General features: G+C 42.7%; 1 pseudogene; it reads left to right on the forward strand.

Moving 5' to 3' along the window:
- The first annotated feature begins 3,799 nt into the window (after window positions 1–3,799).
- Window positions 3,800–24,500, forward strand: part of LOC147085345 (uncharacterized) — a 54,859-nt pseudogene continuing 34,158 nt past the window's right edge.

Raw genomic sequence — 24,500 nt, forward strand, 5'->3', positions numbered from 1 at the left:
TGTGGTTAAGAAGGAAATAGAAGAAGACTGTGGATGCTGGAATCTGAAATAAAAACGGAAAATGCTGTTAATATTCAGCAGGTCATTGTTTCAGATTGCCTGCGGAATATTTCCAGAATTTCTGTTATTATTATTCGTTAAGAAGTCCTAGGGGATACTTTCCTTTATTTCCCAGGGCATAGAATACAAGAACAGGGAGGTTATGCTTGAAATGTATGAAACGTGATTTGGGCCACAGCTAGAGTACTGCGCACAATTTTGGTCACCACAATACATTATGATGTGATTGCAGCAGAGAGGGTATAGTGGAGGTTTACAAGTATGTTGCCACGACTGGAGAATGTTCGCTATGAGGAAAGATTAGATAGGGTGGGATTGTTTTCTTGGAACAAAGGAGGCTGAGGGGAGACAAAATTGAGGCGTATAAAATTATGAGGGGACAAGATAGAGTGGATAGGAAGGAGCTAGTTTCCTTCACAGAGATGTCAATGATCAGTGGGCGTAGATTTAAAGTAGCTGGTAAAAGGATTAGAGAAGATTTGAGGAGAACCTTTCTCGCACAGAGTGCTGGGGGTCTAGAACTCACTACCCATCACATTAGAAGAAAGTTCTTGGAGATATATTTGAAGTGCTGCAACCTACCGGGTAACGAACCCAGAGCTGGAAAGTGGGATAAGGCAAAACAGCTGTTTTTGGTCTGGCAAAGACAAGAAGGGCCGAATTGCCTCCATCTATTTTGTAAACTTCTGCAATTCTATTATTCTATGAACTCAACTCTTCCCCCTTAATATTCCAGGGAATATAAGCCACGTTTATGTAATCTCTTCTCATAGTCTAACCCTTGGAGCCCTGATGAATCTACACTGCACTCCCTCCAAGGTCAATATACCCTTTCTGTGGAGCAGTGCACAGAACTGTACACACTGACCTAAGCAGGCCTCTGTATAGCAGTCAGAAAACTTCCTTCCATTTGTATTGTGCAGGGCAGGATATTTCGCACCGGTCATTCCACTATTGAAGCACTGCGATTGTGCAGCTGTGATTCCTGAGTGGTTATGGGGTTGGACCTGAAACCCAATGGCCTTTCCATCCTCGCAGCGATTCTGCTTCAAACTCTTCATTTTATTACATCGGCTCCCTGTAGGAATCACTTGACCCGAAACTGATCAGAATTCCCTCCAGTGCACTTTAGTACACTGATTAATGGAAAGCTGTTGTTCCAATGGGAAGAACTCATAATTTAGCGGCATCAATTTGTGGATCTTTTGGAAAATATTTGAAAAGAGCAGTGAGAAATATACAAACAGAACAGCACGAAAAATAATCCATTTAATGAAGAGCCCTGCAATGTTTGGAAGGAAATGAGTGGAAACACAATTTAGTTTTATAAAGCTGAACAAGAATTAAAAAGTGTGTAAAATGACCGCGGCTGGACTCGTACCTGTACTCTTCTGATAATATCAGGATTTATCAGAGGCCACGTGAATGCAAGACAAGCTAATCATAATAATGAGTGATTAAACACCATGTCTGCATTCATTTCAGTAATAACAGAAAAAGCTGGAAAAATTCAGCTGGGCAGGCAGCATCGACGAGCGGGAGGCAGATTCAACATTTTGGGTCGAACCCTTCGTCAGAACTGGAAAAGGTTAGGGAAGAGAGATTTTTAAGCAGGGGTGGGAGGAGGTGAGGAAAGAAAAATGGGAAGGTCTAAGATAGGATGGAAGGCAGGAGAGATTGACTGACAAAAGGGATGATGGTGCAAGTCAAAAGCAGAGGTAATGGGACATGTTACAAACAACAGATGGCTCCAGAAGAGGTGTGAATGATTATGGCAGCAACATTATCAGCTACCATGTGAGGAAACATGAGAACAAATTAAAAAATATAAAGAAATACAGGGGCCAATTTATAGCCTGTAATTGTTAAACTCGATGTTAAGTCCAGAAGGCTGTAAAGTGCCGAATAGAAAGATGTGGTGCTGAACCTCAAGCGTACGTTGAACTTCATTGCCACAGGGTAACATGCCGAAGAAGGAGAAATCAGATTGGGAGGGGAGCGGAGATTATAGTGACAGGCGATCGGAAGCTCGGAGTCACGCTTGCGCACTGAACGGAGGTTTAGAATGGGAATACACATTAAATGGTAGGACACTGAGTAGTGTAGAGGAACAAATGGGCCTTGGAGGGCATGTTCACAGATCACTGAAGGTAGCAGGCCAGGTAGATAATGGTACGATAGCAAAATACTGCAGATGCTGGACATACGAAATAACAATAGAAAATGCTGGAAAAGTTCAGCAGGCCAGGCAACCTGCGTGGAGAGAAAATAGAGTCAATGTTTCGGATCAATCCCTTTGACAAGACTGAAGGCCAGGCTGGGAGAGATCAAAAGAGAAGTGAAGAGACGTTTTGAGGTATTCAAAACGAGACGAGATGGTGAGAGGTCTAGTGGAGACAAAAGGCGGCTCTAGATTAGGTGTGAAATGCGCTGGCATAATGGGAGACAGCTAGCGTGTGGGAGAGAAAAAAAGGGGGGTAAAGGGTCATAACAAAGGTGTGGATAAAAAATATGTAAAGATGTAATAGGGGCCGATGTTATGATCTGAAATGGTTGAACTCGATATTGAGTCCGGAAGGCTGTAAAGTGCCTAATCGGAAGGCCAGGTAGGTAAGTTGGCTAAGAAGACATAGGAAATGCTTGACTTTATTAGCCGTGGCATAGAATACAGGAGCAGGGAGGTTATGCTTCAACTGTATAAAACACCAGTTAGGCCTCAGCTAGAGTATTGCATGCAGTTCTGGTCACCACATTACAGGAAAGATGTGATTGCAATAGAGAGGGTACAGAGAAGATTTCCAAGGATTTTGCAGGGAGCAAAGAATCTTAGTTATGAGGAAAGACTGGAAAGGTTGGGTCTGTTTTCATTGGAACAGAGAAGGCTGAGGGGAGACCGTATTGATGTGTATAAAATTATGCGGGGCCTAGATAAAGTGGACAGAAAGGATCTATTTCCCTTAACAGTGGGGTCAAAAACCAGGGGGCACAGATTTAAAGAAATTGATGGAAGATTCAGAGGGGATTTGAGGGGAAATTTCTTCACCCAGAGGATTGTGGGGCGTTGATCTCTTTGCTTGAAAAGGTGGTAGAAGCAGGATCCCTAACTACGTTTAAAAAGCACTTGGCTGTGCACTTGGGATGCTCTAACCTGCAGAGCTAAAGACCAAGAGCTGAGAAGTGGGATTAGGCTTCATAGTTCTTTGTTCAACGGTGCAGACACGATGGGCTGAAATTGCCTCATTCCATGCTGTAACTTTCTATGGTTCTATGATTCTATTAGTCTAGGTGTTCCACAAAACAGTCACCCAATCTGCTTTGATCTCAAATGTAGAGGCGACCCCATCGTGAGCAGCGAATACAGCAACTAAATTCTAAGAAGCACAGGTAAATCGCTGATTCAACTGGAAGGAGTGTTTTGGGCCCTGGACGGCGAGAAGGGAGGAGGTAAAATGGCCAGGGTTGCATCTCCTGCGCTTTCATGGGAAGGTCCCAGGCGAAGGGGTAGGGGTGTTGGGCGTGATAGAGGAGTGATAGAGGAGTGGACCCTTTGGAATACTTAAACGGGGGGAGGGCAAGATGTTTTTGTTGGTGGGATAATGCTGAAGGTGGCGGAATTTCACAGGATGATCCATTGAAAGTTGATGCTGGTGGGGGGAAAGGTGAAGACAAGGGGAAACTTATCATGCTTCTGGGAGGGAGGGCAAGAGGTGAGAGCAGAAGTGCGGGAAGTGGAACGGACATGGTCGAGGGCCGTGTCAACCAAGGTAGAGGGGCATCCTCGTTTGTGGAAAAAGTAAGCAATAGTGTGGAAATTTTTAGAACAGATGTGACGGAAACAGAGAAACTGGCAGAATGGAATACAGTCATTACAAGTGGTGCGGTGGGAGGAAGTGTAGCCCCGCTAGCTGTGGGAGTTATGGTGCAGTGAACATTTACAGGAATGATACCAGAAATGCGAAGGTAAACTTATCAGGAAAGGATTAACAGGCTAGGTGTCTTTTCACTTGAAAAAAGAAGGCCGAGGAGCCACCCAATAGATATGTTTAAAATTATGAAAGGTTTTCACAGAGTGGATACAGAGAGAATGTTTCCACTTCTGGGGAACAGCATAACTAGAGGACATCATTATAAGATAGTCACCAAGAAATCCAATATGAAATTCAGGAGAAACTTCTTTACCCAAAGAGTGGTGAGAATGTCGAAATCGCTGCCACAGGGAGCGGTTGAAGTAAACAGTATAGATGCATGTAAGGGGAGGCTAGACAAGCACATGAGGGAGACGGGAACAGAGGGTTATTCAGATAGATTTAGATGAGGAAAGACGGGAGGAGGCTCGTGTGGAGCATAAACGCCGGCCTGGACTGGTTAGTTTGTTTTTGTTCGCTATTGGCATAATGAGTGATTAAACCCCAGGATTGAATTTATTTCAATTCTATTCTTTGCACTTCAAACCAGTCAGCGGCTGAGAACCATTCACTGATTTTAACACGAGAAGTCCCGACGGATCTGGAAGTGTTTATTTAATGCTGGAAACATTCCGCAGCTCAGAACTCAGGATTTGCGTATGGGGATTGAATCTGTGATTTTGGCATTTTTATCATTAAGCTCTAACCAACTGAGCTAACTTGCAAAGATGTTAATTTCATGTTTTTTTGTCAGCTCAGTCACTTATTCTCAGTAGACTATAACAGAATGGTTCTTCTTCTTAGGCAGCACCTCGAAATCGAGGATGAATTGCTTCCAGATTAAAAAGAGTTCTCAGGTGACTGATGAGTCCAATGCGGGACCTACAGTCTCTGGCACAAGTGGGGCAGACGGAGGTTGAAGGGGCGGATTGGTGGGGTGCTTGAGTTGATGTGTGCTCCTTGCGCTAGTTGTGCTTGGCTTCTGCTTGCTCCCAGCGAAGGGACTCGAGGTTTTCAGAATGGATAAAGCACAGAAGGAGCCCATACGGCCCGTCGAGCCGTGATTGCCCCCTGCAAGAGCACTTCAGCTCATCCCACTCACCCGCCCTTACCCTGCAGCCCTGCAATTTTTCTTCCTTCAAGTAGGTGACAATTCCCTTTTGAAAGCCACTATTGAATCAGCCTCCACCACCCCTTCCGGCAGTGCATTCCAGATTCTAACCACAAAATTTCTATTTCTTACAACAAATGGGGAGATTGCAGTAAAATAAAAAACAAAATGCAGCAGATGCTGATTCTGGAATTGTTCATTAAATGTTGCAAACACTCCGCAGGTCAGGGAACATGTGCTCTCAGCAGATCTGATCTTTTTCAGCTTTGCAACAAAATGTTGCAGGTTGCGTGTGAATTTCCTACCAAACCTTTTAAGCTGCTCAAAAATAATAACAATAAGGAGCTACCCTCTCGACCAAAAAATATAAATGGCCCGTACGGGGCAGAAAGCCGGAAACTATAGACCAGTGAGCCTAACATCTGTTGTTGGCCATTTGGAAAATCATAATTCAGTCAAGCAGAGTGAGCTTGGTTTAATGAAAGGGAAATCATGTTTAACAAATTTGATGGAGTTCTTTGAGGATATAACGATAAGGGTTGACAATGGTGATCCTGTGGATGAGGTGTATTTGTTTTGCTAGAAAGCATTCGATCAGGATCCACATAAAAGATTATTGCATATGATAAGAGCTCGCAGAGTTGGGGCTAATATATTAGCATGGATAGAGAATTGGCTAACTAGCAGAAAGCAGGGAGTCGGGATAAATGAGTCATTTTCCAGTTGGTAAAAGTTAACTAGTCGGGTGCCACAGTGATCGACGCTGGGACCTCAACTATTTACAATCTGCATAAATTACTTGGATGAAGGGACCGAGTGTAATGTAGCCAAGTTTGCGGATGGGTGGTGAAGGAACCAGCTTGTTCCCAATGAATTCTGGGATATTTGACTGTTAAACTGAAAAGTCCAGCTTGTTCCCAATGAATTCTGCGATACTTAACTATGTTTGCTGGTAAAGACAGAGATGAGTTTTCAGAACAGTGACTGACAACATGCAGCTGGGATCAGATAGGAATGCAGCAAGGTCGAATATCAAACATCAAAGAAACATAGAGTGATAAGGGCATGGGAATGTGTGTTCACATCCCCTCAAGTAGAGAAGTGTCTAAACACAGCCTGTGTTCTCAGGAGATAAGAATACAATTAACAATAAATAGTATAAGTTCAGAACACATGAATCATTGTGGCCTTGCAATTACCCGACCTGTTCTACAGTAAAACAAAAGACATGTTTTCTCAAACTACAAACACAGCCTACAACGGGGAAGAGAGGAATGCAGGGAGTAGAATTACAATCCACATCAGTGGCTAACATGGTTCAAGGCTACATGAGATCAAGGGGATGGGTTCGACAGTTGAAGGTTGGACACGACAGTTGAGTGAATAACCACATAAAGCAATAAGGAGCAACTGTTTTGACACTGTTGGTACGTATACACACCGTGCTGTAGTAAGTGGGCGTTGCTTATAGAATTGTATAACTTGAATGAAACACTGATAATCCCCTATGAGTGCACCTCTTGTTTGAGGAAGCAGGGTGACTCTCCCGTGTTAACAAGCTTCTCTCCGTTGTTTTAATAAAGTTTGTACTTGTCCTCAATTCTGTCTGCGTCTACAGTTTCTCCAAATTCGAATCGAGCAGTTGGTGTCAGAAGTGGGATGCTGCATGTAAGAGGACCATAGGAGTTAAAATACACTGGAAGTGACGGTTAAGGCGGGTCCGCGTCGTGTCCTAAGCAGAGAAGCCAGAGGAAGACATTTAGGAGGAACATGGACTCGTTCGTCACTAGTAGGGCTAAACCATGTATGGTCAGTCAGTATTAAATTACACTTATAGTAAAATTATTCCTCATGGAGACCGCGGACTGATGGAATTGATTAAACATAAGTGCATTATTCTGGTTTAGAGTATAAGGTGTTTTGTTTGTGCTGATAAAGTATAAGATGGATTATAATAATATACGCAACAATTGTGTAATAGATCCGAACTCGAAAGTAGCTTCCTGATCAGCTGCTTCTCTTGAGAATGGATAAACTCCACGGGGAGTGGGGAGTGCCCGTGAATTGATAATTGACGGGATGTTTAATCAAAGGAGACCAAGTCCCCTTTGAGAAAATAAATGATAAACTTTATTCTGGAAAGTCTCACTCAAAAAAAATCACAACGGGTTAAGAGAGAAACATAGCCAGGTGGTTAAGCATAAAGTGCAGGGGAGAGAGGGAGAGATAGAGAAGGCTAAAGATCTAATTTGCAGGCTAACCAGTTTGGAAACTCAGCAAAGGAAGGAAAAAAATCAGGGATTTGGAAAGCCAGGAAAAGCTGCTGAGACACCGATGTAAAAAGGAAAAAAAAGAGAAACAAAGCTTTACCGAGTTATTAAGTTATTAACGTCTGTGCCAAGGCAATTAAACACCAGATTTGCTGAGTGAAAGGAACCTTAAAGAACAAAGTGCAGGAATTTCAGTTTGTGTGAAAGTGTGTGTTAAAGTGTGAAAGTTTTCCTGACTATGAATGCTAAAGAAGTTAGGGTATTTCTTTTGACTGAAAAGTCTGTCTTTAAAAGATAGATTCTGTCATGTTTGTTTAGCTCCACCCACTTCTCTTTATTAAAAGGGTTTAAATCTTTAGTCTCGTCTTGGATTTTGGAAGTCTTAAGAATGTGCGAATAAGATTGTGCCTCCAGAATTGAAAAAAACGACTACAATTTAAGTTAAGCTGGTGTGTAAAAACTGAGACGAACAAAAAGTTTGTATAACAAAACATTAAATTTCAGATTAAGATTTAACCTTGGAGTCGCGGTTGCTATGGTGAAATCTTCCAAAGCATTTTGATTTGATTTGCTTAAATGAGAAAAATAATTTATGTTTTTAGAGTATTTTGGAAAGGCGTCTGAAGAAAGGACAATAAGAATTATGACGTAATTTACTGTTTTCTGCAAGAATGTGCTATTTTGTTTCGTTTTATCTGTTCATTGTTTTACAAAAGATAAGCTTTAGCCTTGAAGTTACTGTTGCCAATGTGCCTGGAAGAAAATGAATTTGAATGTTTACAAGGCATGAGTGATTGTTTCATTGTTAATGTGACTTCTTTCTTTCTTTGCCAAGTGGTACTGGTTAGTTTAAAAAAATTGATCTGCATTAAATTGGAGTTATGCATTTAATTAACCTATTAAAACCAGATCCTCATTGTGGCCACGGTGAAATTCTGGTTAGTGTAAGTTTGTGTAGACCGCATTGGAGGGTTCAGGCATGTACTAGGGCTACTTAGTTATTGCTGGAACTTTATCCCAGAGTTTTCAGAAATGGCCCAGCCTATACAGGATTTGATCCAATGGGGGAAACCATCCCAGGAGTTGGTGGACTGGGGCACCGACCGTGAAGCAGCATTTGTAAAGTTAAACAAGCCCTCATAAGGGCTCCTGCCCTGGGATTACCAGACCAGAATAGGCCATTCCACATCTAAAGCTACCACAGAAGGATCATTGTAATACTGTAGTAACCCAGGTGCAGAGGGATAGACAAAGGCCGGTAGTGTACCACTCCACTAAGCAGCAGCCTGTAGCTGCAGGATTGTCCAGATGCGTTGCTGCACCCACCCCTGCTAGAGACGGGGACAATCTTCCACTGCAGAATATTCTATCGATTAGCTTAAATCCAGAGGTAAATAATACGGTACTGGCATTTCCCAAAATAAAAGCAAATTCAAGTGCGAGAGCCCCTATATTTGTTTTGAATCCAAATCGTATCGCAGTTCACACAGCTCTGCACTTAAAGGTTAAAAGTTTGTTTCTCTTTTCTTTACTGCTATGTTGCTGCTGGGAGCATACAATAATTAACCAGCTAAACAAAATCACCTGCTGAATCTAAGACACACAATAAAAAAAAATTAAATAAATCAGTTGCTATCCTCTCACTGCGCTTTCAAAGCACAATGAAATTTCATAATATGTCTACTTGAACTGTGGAGGTGAAGGGAAACCACCTGGCACTACAATTAGATTATAGATTCCCAAACTTATGTTCTATTGGAAAGAGTATTTTGAGTTACATAACATGGGAGTGAAGCAACGGTGATTACAAGTCTGTCACTCGTGGTGGGAGTAATATAAGGTGATGAATCATGAGCGTCACATAAGCATTTTGACTTAATTACAATTTTCCTATCGCAGTGTCCATACCAAAGCAATCCGTAAACCCGACGCCAATGTTAGTGCGGAAATGTTTGTGGGATGGTCTGAACTTGTCGAACTGTCCTAATCTTTACAGAGCAACGATTAAAAGCATCAGTTTGTGGTGCAGAGCTGGCCCATTGCATAAGTCTGTTGAATCTAGCAGAAGAATCATTAAGTGTTATCCTCTGACCTCGTTTATTTTTGACTTGTGCACAATTTTGTGGAACAGCACCGTGTGAGGGAGAAATGGAGGATAAGCTCAGAGAGCGCTTATCTATGGTTAGTTGCAAACTGATGAACCATAACCAGTAGAATGGAAGCTCTTGCCTCCCGTCACCAGTTCCCTAGTCTGATAAAGAACATCTCGAATTAATACAATCAGGGAAGTAACGCTGATAAACTGCAGCTAAGCAATAATTAGGTCCAACGATATACTGTCACTCAAGCACCAGCCATTTCACTGCTTCTGGAATTTTCATTAGGCAATGCAGCCGTTCTTTGGTAGCAAAACGCTAAAAATGCAGATGGTGTAGATATTCACGGGGCAGTGCCAACTCTCACGGTCTTGCAATAATCAGAAAAATCTTGCAGTTGCAGAGGCCATTACAAAGACTTACTTAGCTTGTGAACTTTGCTCAATTCCGTCTTTGTTCACTGTCCATGTTACCTCCGTGTTCGTGTTTAGTTAAAGTGTGAATACACAACTGTCTTTTCGATGGGAGATTTTATTTTTAAATTTACGTGAAGTGACGCAATTGCGTGTGTCTGATAATGATTTGATCCACCTTCTTAGAAGCCTGCAAAGGAGTTAACCCTTCCCACTGACAGCTGTTTAAGTTCACAGAGCAACAAATTTAGTATGAAATATAAAGATATTGGACATTATTAAATTTAAGTTTCTTAATTTTTGGTTAATATTTCCCCACAGTGATAGAAGGAAAATTATGATTTGATAAATTAACGCCTTGGGCTCTAAGCAGAGTCACAATTGGTTATTTTCTTTCTTTTGTTATATGGAAGTTATCTTGCAAACTAATTGCTGCACTTCTGTCTCTAATGTTAAAACACTGTGTAAGCCACGTAGCCTGAGAATCACTTGTTTCTGAAATTGGAAATGGAAGGCAAATTGATAAACTGTACTGCTGGTTGGACTTTGGGATAATTTTGAAATGACAAAATGGACTCAGGCACTATATTTGGTTACTTTTGGGAAAATAAAAGATTTTCTACAATAATGATGAATAAAAAAGTGTTAATAACTTGGATCAAGAGAAAATGTTTGATCTATGTTTTCAATCCTAAATATTGTAATGGACAGTAAAGTTACTCCAGGACTCATGAATGAGATATGAATGGGAATTGAAGGAAAGTGATAGAGGGTTAAAATTGAAATAAGGGAATTACACTACTGAATGGGTATTTAAAAAATTTAGTATTGAAAGTCAGGAAAGTGTAGTAAAGAATAGTAAATTGATAGCTTTGTCTTGGTGATATTTGTGTCCCTGCCTTTAATTAACTTTTAAGAAAACTGAATTTCGTAGTCTGGCCACTAACCAAGACATCGGGCCATGCAGAGGAAGATGAGCAAAGATCTTCAGACGTCTACAATCTTTTGATAAGAGACCTGAAAGCCCTATAAAGGCTTGTATCAGAGGACACGTGTGGCACGATATTGAGATACGGGTATTAGTGTGCAAAGGTGATTCGTTATATATGAGGCAATAACCATCCGATAATGTATGGTGAATCTGCACTGAAGAACGGGTCTCAGCCTGCTCAGTTACTTGACAACAGCAAGGCAAAGAATAGTTAATGTGGCTCAGGAGAGTGAGACAACGTTTAAAGCATTGACACATACTCCACCGAGAAACTATCTATTTAATGAAACAATCAGAATAGAGTTAAACACACTGCTACCTTCTAAAGGGATTGAAATTGGAGTTGAAGTGGAGAGTTACATGGAATCTGGATTGGGGCAATTGAGGCTAAGGAGAAATCATGTTTAGTAAGAATTATCCACAAGATGGATACAAGTAATAGAGAGATCTGGAGAATCTTTTAATTCCAAGATTTGTTGATTAGATGTTAAACTGTAATGTCGCTGGAAATGATTGTAAGTCTGAATTTAACTGTGACTGTAATACTTGTGTTTGTAGGTAACAGAGCGTGGGATGAACCAGTACGAATCTAATATGAGGTGATCAGCACTTTTCACTTAATATCGAAACCTATGCTCAAGTAAAATTGACAGTAAATGAGATACTTAAGTACGAGCTGCACAATTATATGGCAAAATTCTGATACTCGACTACATTTCCCTTTTGTTTGAGGGTTTCAGTGAGCTCAGGATGCAACTGGACTCATCCCTAAAGCATTTTTTTATAATTTGTAGCAAGACAACTCAAGAATGGATATTGAAATTGACAGCATAGAGGATAACCCACACTGGTGGGATATTGCGCTTAATATAACAGCACTCCCTTAGGTTCCTATTATTTCACAGGCTTTGGTAGTCTCCAACTTGTAATGAGTGTATTTGATGAATTTATACATTATGTAGTAAGATTTTGACACATAAGCCAATTGGGTATTCATGGCCATGACTAACCAGCACTAACCAATTAATTGAGCACATTGAATAAGAACATCCGAAGCAATGTAGAGGAGACCCCAGGCGGGGTAACATCAGGAAAGATAGAAGAAAAAGAGGACACCACAGGCGGGGCAGAATTGGAACACCGGAACAGTGAATTGAATTTAAGAAAGGGATCAGATCAGGGCCATTACTGCCAGATCTTATGATGCAGCAATTGGAGCAGCGGGCGGAGGATAAAGGATAGACTGGGGACTAAATATACAGATCCACCCATGGATCCGACTGATTACACATGCATTAGTCGGGGTGCAGTTAGTAATTGTCCTGACCTTGTTATGTATGACATGCAGGAAATGTAAACGGATTCAGGCTAAACGAATTGCAAAACAAATTGTTAAAACTGATAATGTTTGTACTGCTCCTACTCCTAGCGTCTCAGATGATGTCTTTAACAACATGTTGGAAAAATCAAGTGTATGTATAATAAAGCAATCGTATAATGAATTGGGGAATACCTAAATATTAACTTTACTCATCTGATGCATATCTGGTGCCTCGATGGGTAGCCGTCCCGACAGGATTCACACCAGATCTATATGTAACAAATATGCGGCCTACCTGGAATAGCCAAAGGACTGGGGGGGGGGGAAGTATAGATGAAATTGGGAGGGGGATTACAGGAAAATCTTCATCATTCATGCTATTTAATTGGGGAAACCTATATGCATTTCTGAAATACGATAAACCCACCAGCTTATCACACTATCGTAGCGTAGAGAGCACACTCTCCAACCCCGCTTCAAGGGTCCTTTCAGGGGGTTGGAAGGGGGGACTGAAGGATCCAGCTTGTTCCTAATGAATTCTGGAATACTTGACTATGTTAAACTGAAAGGTCCAGCTTGTTCCCAATGAATTCTGGGATACTTGACTATGTTAGCATTTTAAGACAGAGATGGGTTTTCGGAACAGATACTGACAACATGCAGCTGGGAACAGATAGGAATGCAGCAGGGTCGAATATCAAGCATCAAATACACATAGAAGTGATAAGTGCATGGGAATATGTTTGCAACCGCTCAAGTAGAGCATTGTCTAAACACTGCCTGTCTTCTAAGGAGATAAGAATACAATTAACAATCAAATGGTATTAGTTCAGAACATATGAATCAGTGTGGCCTTGCAATTACCCGGCCTGCTCGACAGAAAAGGATAAGACATGTTTTCTCAAACTACATACACGGCCTACAATGGGGAAAAGATGAATGCGGGGAGCAGAATTACAATCCGCATCTGTGGCTAACATGGTCCAAGGGTACCTGAGTTCAAGGTGGTGGGTCCGACAGTTGAAGGTTGGAGCCGACAGTTGAGTGACTAACCACGTTAACCAATAAAGGACAACTGTTTTGATAATGTTTGTGCATATACACCCCATTCTGTAGTAAGTGGGCGTTGCTTATAAAATTGTATAAATTGAATGAACCACTATTAATCCCCTGTGAGTACACCTCTTGTTTGAGGAAGCAGAGTCACTCTCCTTGTTAACAAGCTTTTCTTCGTTGTTTTCATAAATGCTGTATTTGCCCTCAATTACATCTCCCTCTAGAGTTCCTCCAAATTCGAATTTTACACTGGGAAAGCAAGTTGTGCAGAGGACTCAAAGTGGACAAATATATGGCAGGTGGAGTATAATGTGGGAAAGTGTGAGGTTATCCATTCTGGCAGGGAAAATAAAGATGCTAATTATTATTTAAATGGAGAGAGATTAAAAAATGCTATAGTTCAGAGGGACCTGGCGGTCCTTGTGCATGAAACACAAAAAGGTGATCAGGCAGGTACAGCAAGTTATCAAAAAGGGAAATGGAGTGTTGGCTTTATTGCAAGCATGTTGGAGATAAAAAGCAGGGAAGTCCTGCTACAACTGTACAGGTTATTGGTGAGAAAACACCTGGAGTACTGCGTACAGTTATGGTCTCCTTATTTTAGGAAGGATATTCCTGCATTTGAGGGAATCCTGGGACGATTCCCTCGGTTGATTCCTGAGATGAGGGCGTTGACTTATGAAGAAAGATTTTGAAGGTTGGGCCTATACACATTGGAATTTATAAGAATGAGAGGTGATCTTTTTGAAATATATAAGATATTGAGGGGGCTCGACAAAGTAGATGCAGAGAGGATGGTTCCCCTCGTGGGGAAATCTAGAACTCGGGGGCAGAGTTTCAGAATAAAGGGTCGCCCTTTTAGAAATGAGATGAGGAGGCATTTCTTCTCTCAGAGGTTCATAAATCTGTGGAATTCTCTGCCCCAGAGAGCCTTGGAGGCTGGGTTATTAAATACATTTAGCCTTGTTTTATTGAGAGCGAGAGAGAGAGAGATAGAGAGTGAGAGAGAGACCGAGAGATAGTAGCTGTGACGGCTTTTGGTGGATCTGTCCAGTCAGTACTAATACCCTGCTCTTTCCCCATAGCCATGTACATTTCCCCTTCAAGTCTGTTATGAAAGTTACTATTGAGTCTGCTTCCTCCACGCATTCAAAATCATAACAACTCCCTGCATAAAAACATATTTCTGCATGTTGCCTCAGGTTCTTTTACCAATCATCTTAAATCTGTGTCTTCTGTTTACTAAACCTTCTGTCACTGGAAACCATTTTCCTCATTTACTCTATCACAACCTTCATGATTTTGAACAACTCTTACCCTTCACTGCTCCAAGGAGAACAATCCCTAATAAGTGGAGTGTGGGTTCAGGTAAGGGAAAATTTAAGATCCACAGAGTAACGTCAGGTTGTAGAGCAGTTAATATTAAAAGCGGACTGAATGCTCGAAAATATCATATCAAGAGAGATACATTAATGGCACAAATAGCGATCAATACGTTTGATCCAGTCGCCATTACTGTGACGTGGTTACATGGTGACCAATGTTGGGAACAAAATTTTCCCGGGTGCTTGACGTTTAGAAATGATAGGCATAATGGAAAAGGAGGTAGCACTAAGTAAAAAGGATGCGATAAAGGCAGTTGTGAGCAAAGAGCTTAGAAGAGAAAATCAGAATGTAGTACCAGTATGGGTGGAGCTAATGCAATACAAAGGGCAGATAACACTAGTTTATAGGAACGCTAATTGTAATCAATGTGTTGGACAGCGTATAATGAGGAAATTAGTGTAGCATATATCAAGGGTAATGCAAAAAAGGGTCCTTTAATCTTCATTAAGACTTTAAACAAAATTGGCAGAATGTTTTGGAGGACGAGTTAATGGAATGCTTCGAGACAGTTGTCGAGTACAATATTTTGAGCGAACTGGGGAACAATCTATTTTAGATTTAGTATTGTGTAATGAAACTGAGTTAATTAGTAATATTATAGTAAAGGATCATCTGGGTAAGAGTGATCATAATATGATAAAATTTCATATTAAATTTGAGAATGCTCCGGTTAAGTCTCAAGCCAGGGTTATAAATTTAAACAAATGCAATTGCAGGGATATGAGGGGCAACTTTCGTAAAGTAGATTGAAAAATGTTGTTAAAAGATATGATGGTTCAAAGCAATGGCAAACATTTAAATTAATAATTAATAATTCTCAACGAATGTAAAATCCCTAGGGAATAAAAACACTCCACTTGAACAGTTGTCCAACCATGGCTAACTAGAGAAGTTAAGGATAGTATTAGATTAAAAGAAGAGTTTTACAAAGTTGCCAAAATGAGAGCAATCCAATGGATTAGGAGATTTTTTAAATTCAGCTGAGGATGGTCAAGAGATTGATAAAGAGGAAGAAAATATAATATGAGAGTCAACTAGAAAGAATTATAAAAATAAATTGTAAATTTTTAAAGTACGTAAAAAAGAAGCAATGAGCACATATAAACGTGGGTCCCTCAGAGGCAGAAAGAGCAGAATTTATAATGGGGGACAAGGAAATGACATGGAAGTTAAACAAATATTTTGCATCTGTCTGAACAGTAGAAGGCTCTAGTAACATACCAGAAATTGTGGATAACAAAAGGTTTTATGAGCATGAGGAACTTAAAGGAATTAATATTATTAAAGAAGAAGTAATGGTGAATTTAATGGGACTAAAAGCAGACAAATCCCCTGGAGCTGATGGCCTACATCCTTTGTTTTTAACTGGAGTGGCTGCAGATATACAGCAATAGAACTTTACAGCCAATGAAGTAATTCTTGAAGAGTAGTCACTTGCAATGTAGAAAAGGCAGCAGTCGATATGTGTACAGGAAGCTTCCACAAACTGCCATGTGACAATAACTAGATCTTCTGCTGTAGTGATGATTGGTGAGGACACTGGCGATAATTCCCCTTCTTCGACATAGTGGGATGGGATCTTTTACATCCAACTGAGAGAAAGAGTCGGGGCCAACAGTTTAACATCTCATTTGAAAGACGGATCTTCTGAGAGTGTAGCACTCCCTCAGTATTACACTGAAGGGTCAGCCTAGATTTTTGTCCTCAATCTCCGGAGTGCGACTATGAATTCACAGCTTTCTGACTTCAATGCGAGGGTGCTACCAAATGAGCCACAGCTGACACAAAGCAGCTGTTAGCAGAGTTTGGTTTGGATCTTCCAGAATTTCCCAGATGCTGGAACGGTCCCCCTGCATTGGAAGGCAGGAAATGTTACCCCGCTTTTCAAGAAAGGATGGAAAGAGAAATCAGGTAACTAGAGGCCAGTTACCCTGAAATTGGGCATCGGAAAAATGCTAGCATCTATTACTAAGGAGGCGGTAACAAGGCAGTTGGAAAATCGAACTTTCACTAGGCAGAATCAACACGGTTTTATGAAAGGGAAATCGTGCTTGACAAATCTATTAGAGTTTTTTTAGGGTGCAACTAGCAGGGTAGATAAGGGGGAACCAGTGGATGTAGTATATTTGGATTTTCAGAAATCATTCGATAATGTGCTAAACAAGAGGTTGTTACACAAGATTAGTGCTAATTGGATTGGGTGTATATATTACTATGTACTGGGGATTGGCAAACGGACAGAAAGCAGAGAGCAGGAATTAACGGATGATTTTCAGAACGTCAGATATTGGAGTAACTAGTGGAGTGCTGAATGGTCAATTCTTGACCCTCGGCTATGTACAATCTATATCAATGAATTAGATGAGGAGCCGTGTGCAATATATCCAAATTTGTTGATGATACAAAGCTCGATGGGAAAATAAATTGTGAGGAGAATGTAAAGAGACCAACAAATTATATAGACATGTTACGTGATTGGGCAAGACATTGGTAGACTGATTTATTTTTACTCGTTTATGGGATGCGGGCATCGCTGGCAGGGCTAGCATTTATTGCCCATCTCTAATTGCCCTTGAGAAAGTGATGGTGCGCCACCTCCTTGAACCGCTGCATCCGTGTGGTGAAGGTGCTTCCACAGTGCTGTTAGGTTGGGATTTCCAGGATTTTGACAAAGCGACGTTGAACGATAAGCGATATACTTCTAAGCCAGAATGGTGTGTGACTTGGAGGGCAACTTGGAGGTGGTCGTATTCCCATGCGCCTGCTACCCTTGTCCTTCTAGTTGGAAGAGCTCACGGGTTTTGGAGGTGATGCCGAAGAAGCCTTGGCAAGTTGCTGCAGTGCACCTTGTAGATGGTACACAATGCAGCCACGGTACGCTGATGGTAGAGAGAGTGAATGATTAAGTGGTTCGATCCGGTGCCAATCATGCGGGCTGCTATGTCCTGGATGGTGTCGAGCTTCTTCAGTGTTGTTGCAGCTGCACTCATCCAGGCAAGTGGAGAATATTCCATCACACTCCTTACTTGTGCCTTGTAGATGGTGGCAAGGCTTTGGGAAGTCAGGATCGGAGACACTCGCCGCAGAATACCTAGGCTCCCTCCTGCTCGTATTGCCACATTATTTTTGCTGCTGGAACAGTTAATTTCTGGTCAATGGTGACCCCCAGGATGTTGAGTGTGGAGGATTCGGCGATTGTACTGCCGTTGAATGTCAACAGGAGCAGTTTAGACTCTCGTTTGTTGGAGATAGTCATTGCCTGGTACTTATCTGGCACGAATATTATCTGCCACTTATCAGCCCAAGACTGAGTGTTGACAAGGTCTTGTTGCTTACAGAAATGGACTGCTTCATTATCTGAGTTGTTGTGAATGGCGCTGAACACTGTGCAGTCTTCAGCGAACTTCGCTATTTCTGACCTTAAGTTGGGGGGAACTTCATTGATGAAGCAGCTGAAGATAGTTGTGCCCAGGAACTGGCGTGCCGAAGGTCTCAATACTAGGTCACTTGTTTTTTGTGGGATATATGAATCATCTGGACTTGAATATAGCGGGTATAATTACGAAGTTTGCAGATGATCCTAAAATCGGCTGCATGGTTCATACAAAAGAAGGAAGCTGTAGACTGCAGGAACATATCAATAAATTGGTCAGGTGGGCAAAACAGTGGCAAATGGAATTCAATCCGTAGAAATGTGAGTTAATGCATTTGGGGAAGGCTAAAAAGGCAAGGGAATATACATTAAATGGTAGGACCCTGAGTAGTAGGCCAGGTAGATAAGGTGGTTAAGAAGGCATACGGAATGTTTGATTTTATTAGTCGCGGCATAGAATACAAGAGCAAGAGGGTTATGATTCAATGGAACAAAACACTGGCTAGGCCTCAGCTAGAGTACTGTGTGCAGTTCTCGTCATCACATTACTGAGAGGGGACAGAGGAGACTTGCAAGGGTGTTGCCGGGAGTGGAGAATCTTACTTATGATGAAAGACTGTTTAGGCTGGGTCTGTTTTCCTTGGAACAGAGAAGGCTGAGGGGAGACCATATTGAGGTGTATAAAATTGTGGGCGGCCTAGATAAATGGGATAGAACGGACCTATTTCCCTTAGCAAAGTTGTCAGCAAGCAGAGGGGCACAGATTTAAAGTAATCGGTAGAAACTTTAGAGCTGATTAGAGGGGACTATTCTTCACCCAGAGGGTTGTATCGGCCTGGAAGTCACTGCCTGAAAGGGTGGTAGAGGCAGAAACCTTAACCACATTTAAAAATGTACTTGGCTGTGCATTTGAGATGCTCAAACCTGCAGGGCAACGGGCCAAGAGCTCAGAAGTGGGATTAGGTTATATGGTTGTTTGATGGCCGGCACGGACACGATGGGCCGAAATGGCCTTCTTCCGTGCTGTAACTTTCTATGATTCTATGACACTGCCTTGAGTGACTCCTGCAGCGATGTCCTGTGGCTGTGATGATTACCTTCAACCACCACAACCATCTTCCTTTACGCTAGGTATGGCTCCATTAAGTGCTCCGTTTTCCCCCCGATTCCCATTGATTTCAGTTATACTAGGGCTCCTTGATGCCACACTCGGTCAAATGCTGCCTTGGTTTCAAGGGCGGTCACTCTCACCTCATCTCTGGAATTCAGCTCCTTTCTCCATGTTTGGATCAAGGCTGTTATGAGTTTCGTAGCCGAGTGGTCTTTGCGGAACCCAAACTGTGCATCCGTGAGCTGGTTTTTGGTGAATAAGTGTCGCTTGATAACACTTTCGATGACACCTTGTATCACTTTGCTGATGATTGAGAGTAGACTGATGAGGTGGAAATTTAATGGGTTGGGTTAGTCCTGCTTTTTGTGGACAGGACACACCTGGGCAGTTTTCAACATTGTCGCATCGAGGCCAGTTTTGTAGCTGTATTTGAACAGCTTGGCTAGATGCGCAAATAGTTCTGGAGCACAAGTCTTCATCATGATAGCTGGCATGTTGCCGGGGCCCACAGCCTTTACTGTATCCAATGCGCTCATCCGTTTCTTGATATCACGTGTAGTAAATCGAATTGGCCTCTCTTTTGTTGGGGACCTCAGGAGCAGGCCGATATCGATCATCCACTGGGCACGTCTGGCTGAAGATGGTGGCAAATGCTTCAGCCTTGTCTTTTGCGCTTACGTGCTGGGCTCACCATCATTGGGGATGGTGATATTAATGGAGCCTCCTCCTCTCCTTAGTGGGTTAATTGTCCATCACCATTCACGACTGGATGTGACAGGACGGCAGATATTTGATCTGATCCATTGAATGTGCGATTGATTCGCCCTGTCTATAGAATACTGCTTCCGCTTTCTAGCATGCATGTAGTCCTGTGTTGCAGCTTCCCCAGGTTGTCACCTCATTATTAGGTTCGCCTGCTGCTGCTCTTGACATGCTCTTCCACAATGTCCACTTGCCTGGATGTGTGCTGCTCCAACAACACTCAAGAAGCTCAACTCCATGCACGACAAAGCAGCCCAATTGATTGGCACCCCATAAACCAACTTAAACATTTACTCCCTCCACCAGCATACCGCGGCTGCAGAGTGTAGCATCTACAAGAAGCAATGCAGCAACTCACCAAGGCTTCTTCGGCAGAATCTCCCAAACCAGTGAGCTCTTCCACCTGGAACTACAAGGGCAGCAGGCGACTGGGAACCACACCACCTCCAAGTTCCCCTCCAAGTCACACAACATCCTGACTTTAAAGTATATTGCCGATCCTTTATCATCACTGGGTCAAAATCCTGGAACTCCATTTTTAACCGCACTGTGGGAGTACCTTCACCTCAAAGACTGGAGTACTTCAATAAGGTGGCTCACCGCCACCTTCACAAGTGCAATTAGGGATGGGCAATAATAATATGCGACGCCCGCAACACATATATGAATAAAAAAACACTCCAAATTGAACGAGCTTTGATGCCCTGGCTTGATGGTAATGGTAGAGTGAGGGATATGCCGGGCCATGAGGTTACAGATTGTGGTGGAATAAAATTCTTCTGCTGCTGATGGCCCACATCGCCTCATGAATACCCAATTTTGTGCTGCTAGATCTGTTCTGATTCTATCCCATTTAGCACGGTGTTAGTGCCAAACAACACGATGGATGGTGTCCTCGGTGTGAGGACGGGACTTCGTCTCCACAATAACTGTGCGGTGGTCACTGCTACCAAAAGTGTCATGGAGAGATGCATCTGCAACAGGTGGATTGGTGAGGACAAGGACAAGTAGCTTTTCCCCTCCTGTTGGTTCTCACAGGACCTGTTTCAGGCCCAGACTGGCAGCTATGTCCTTGTGCACTCAGCCAGCTCGCTTGGTGATGGAAATTAAAGTCTCCCACCCAGAGCACATTCTGTGCCCTTGCTAATCACAGAGCTTCTTCCAATTGATGTTCAACATGGAGGAGTATTGATCCATCTGCTGAGGACGGGCGGTAGGTGGTAATCAGCAAGTCGTTTCTTTGCCCATGCTTGACCTGAAGCCCTGAAACCTCATGGGGTCCGAATCAATGTTGCAGACCCCAGGGCCCCTGCTGCCCAACAGTACACCACTCCGCCTCCAACACAGGTGGGACTGCCCTGCTGGAGGGATAGGACTTACCCAGCGATGTTGATGGAGAAGTTTGGGACATTGGCTGAAAGCTGAATAGTATGATTCTGTGGATATGACTATGTTAGGCTGATGCTTGACTATTCTGTGGGACAGCTCTCTCAATTTTGGCACAAGTCCCCAGATGCTGGTGACTGGGCTGTGTTTGACGAGGTCGATGCCGAATGGTCCATCCCGTTTTATACTTATTGTTTTCATAGCAGTTTATTACAACTGAATGGCTTGTTAGGCCATTTCAGAGGGCAATTAAGAGTGAACCATATTGGTGTGGAGACCAACGTTTGGACCCCAATGTAGAGGAGACGCATTCTGAGCGGCGAATACAGGATATTAAATTGAAAGAGGTTCATGTTAATCAGTAAGGAACTGCTGACATGCACCGTGCACATAATACCACCAGGGGCCGCATACAAGCCGTCAATCATACTGCCGAACCGCTAACAGGTACCGTGTACATTAAACCACCAGGGGGCCGTCATTCATACTTACTTATACTGCAGACCTGCTAACCTCGTAGTTGGAACAGTAAGCTGTGAGGAGAACACAAAGAGTCTGCAATGGGATATAGATAGAATAAGTGAGTGGGCAGGTAAGGTGGAAGATGCAGTAATGTAGGGAAATGAGAGTTTATTCACTTTGGTATGAAGGATAGAAAAGCAGAATATTTTTAAATGGTGAGGAACTTTCAAATGTTGTTGTTCACAGAGATTTGGGGCTCCTCGTGAAAGTAGCACTGAAAGCTAGCATGCAGGCACAGCAAGCAATAAGGAAGGCAAAGGTCACGTTGGCCTTTATTGCAAGGGGTTGGAATATAACAGTAAGGACGTCTTGCTACAATTGTACAGGGCCTTGATGAGACCACACCTGGATTATTGTGCACAATTTGCGTCTCCATATCTAAGGAAGGATATACTTGCCTTGGAGGCAGTGCAACGAAGGTTCACTGGATTGATTCCTGGGATGAGAGAGCTGTCCTATTATGAGAGATTGTGTAGAACTGGCCTATACTCTCAGATGTTTAAAAGGCTGAAAGGTGATCTCATTGAAACTTGCAGGATTCTGAAGGGGACTGCCAATTAGATGCTGAAAGATTTATTCCCCTGGCTGGAGTTTCTATAACAAGGCAACATAATCTCAGGTTAAGGGGTCGGCCATTAAGACTGAGATTAGGGTGAATTTCATCAATCTGAGAGTTTTGAATCTTTGGAATTCTCTGCCCCAGAGGCCTGTGGATGCTGAGTCATTGAGTATATTCAAGGCTGAGATAGGTAGATTTTTGGACTGTAGGTGAATCAAGGGATATCGAAATCGGGCGGGAAAGTGCCATTGAGTTCGATGATCAGCCATGATCTTATAGAGTGGTGCGAAGGGCTGTATATCCACTGCTGCTCTTATTTCTTATGGTCTTATAATCTGTTACATCCCGCACTTTTTCCCATTTTGATGAAAGGTCATCGACCTGAAAGGTTAACGTTTTTTCTCTCACCTCAGTTGTTGCCTGACCTGCTGACCATTTCCAGCATTTTCTGTTTTTATTTCCAATTTCCAGAATCTGCAATATTTTGCATTCGAATTTACGAAATTATCAGCAATTGCTAGTGTGCACCCCAGGAGGTTGCATGTGCACGGTGCATGTTTGCAGGTCAGCAATACAAGTAATGGCAAGTGTGCGTGCCACATGCAGGTCTAAGGTGCACAGTGCATGTATGCAGACTGCATTGTAAGTAAAGGCAGCGTGCGCCGCCTGCTGGTCGAAGGTGCACGGTGCATGTTAACTGGACTGCATCATAAGTAACGGCAAGAATGCGCCTCCTGGGGGTCTAAGGTGCACGACCCATGTTAACAGGACTGTATTATAAGTTACGGCGAGTGTGCGCCCCCTTCTGGTCTAATGCGCACGGTGCACGTTAGCCGGTCTGCAGTATAAGTAACGGCGAGTGTGCACCCGCTGCTGGTCTAAGGTGCACGGTGCATGTTAGGAGATCTGCAGTATAAGTAACGGCACGAGTGCGCCTCCTGCTGATCTAATGTGCAAGGAGCATGTTAACAGGTCTGCTGTGTAAGTAACGGCGAGTGGGCGCCCCCTGCTGGTCTAATGCGCATGGTGCACGACAGCAGGTTTGCAGTGTAAGTAGCGGCAAGTGTTCGCCCCCTGCATGCCTAATGCGCACGGTGCACGTTAACAGGTCTGCAGTATAAATAACGGTGAATGTGCGCCCCCTGCATATCTAAGGTGCACAATGCTTGTTAGCCAGTCTGCTGTATCAGTAATGGCCTTTTGTGCCCCCTGCTGGTTTAATATGCACGGTGCACGTTAGCCGGTCTGCAGTATAAGTGAGAATGCAAGAGCACCCTCCGGTGGGTTAATGCAGAATTGCGATGCCTTCAACCATTAACGTACTTGTGTTTGATAGTTATTTATTTATTTATTAATAAAATGTTTATGAAGACGTGAAGTTCCTGACACTGAAATAATTCAGCTCAGAGGGAAAAGTGAGCAATTCTTACAGCAGATGTGTGGAAGGAAAGTCTAAGGGGATTGCTGAGTGATGGTGAAAACTTTATTAACTTTTCTGCCATTCAGCCGAATTGTAATGCATTTTGAAGTTTTTCTCAATTCATAGACTGTATTTTAAGGGGTTCAGTGAAAATGCTCAGTGTTTATGACACCGGGGTTCTGTGTGAGGAGCTGTTGAGTTTAACAGGGTCAGCACTGAATGCTGGAAGTTCTCTGACAGTCTCTGTCTCTCTGAATGGTGCGGGCGGTGTGGGCTGGGCAGGGTTGATTGACGGCTGAAGGCTGTTTCCGGTTCAGTAAATGTAGAATGTTCCTTCCAAATGTATTTTGATTGATAGCAGCTAACGACTTCTTTGTCTCAGGTCACATTAAGTGAATCATTCTTTGATCATTCCGTGTCTGCTTTAAAGCGGTTTGCTGTTAGTCAGGGAACATTCTGAATCTGTTTGACACGGGTTTATTGCCATTCTCGATCATTCTCTGCCTTCTTAAAATGGGTTAGCTCTCAGTCCCAGATCACCCCGTGCCTGTTGAATATTGGTGTGCTGTGAGTCACAGGACACAACCATATAATAAATAGGAGCAGGAGTAGACGATGCGCTCCATGCAGCCTGCACCGACATTCAATAAGACCATGGCTGAACTTATACATCAATGCCACTTTCCCACCCTATCCCCTATCTCATGTTTCCCTTAGTGCCCTAAAATCTATCGATGTCAGTCTTGAATATACTCATT

The sequence above is a fragment of the Somniosus microcephalus genome, unplaced genomic scaffold (genome assembly GCF_052327205.1).
Source record: "Somniosus microcephalus isolate GS21.2 unplaced genomic scaffold, FLI_Smic_1.0 unresolved_chr8, whole genome shotgun sequence".
Taxonomy (NCBI): domain Eukaryota; kingdom Metazoa; phylum Chordata; class Chondrichthyes; order Squaliformes; family Somniosidae; genus Somniosus; species Somniosus microcephalus.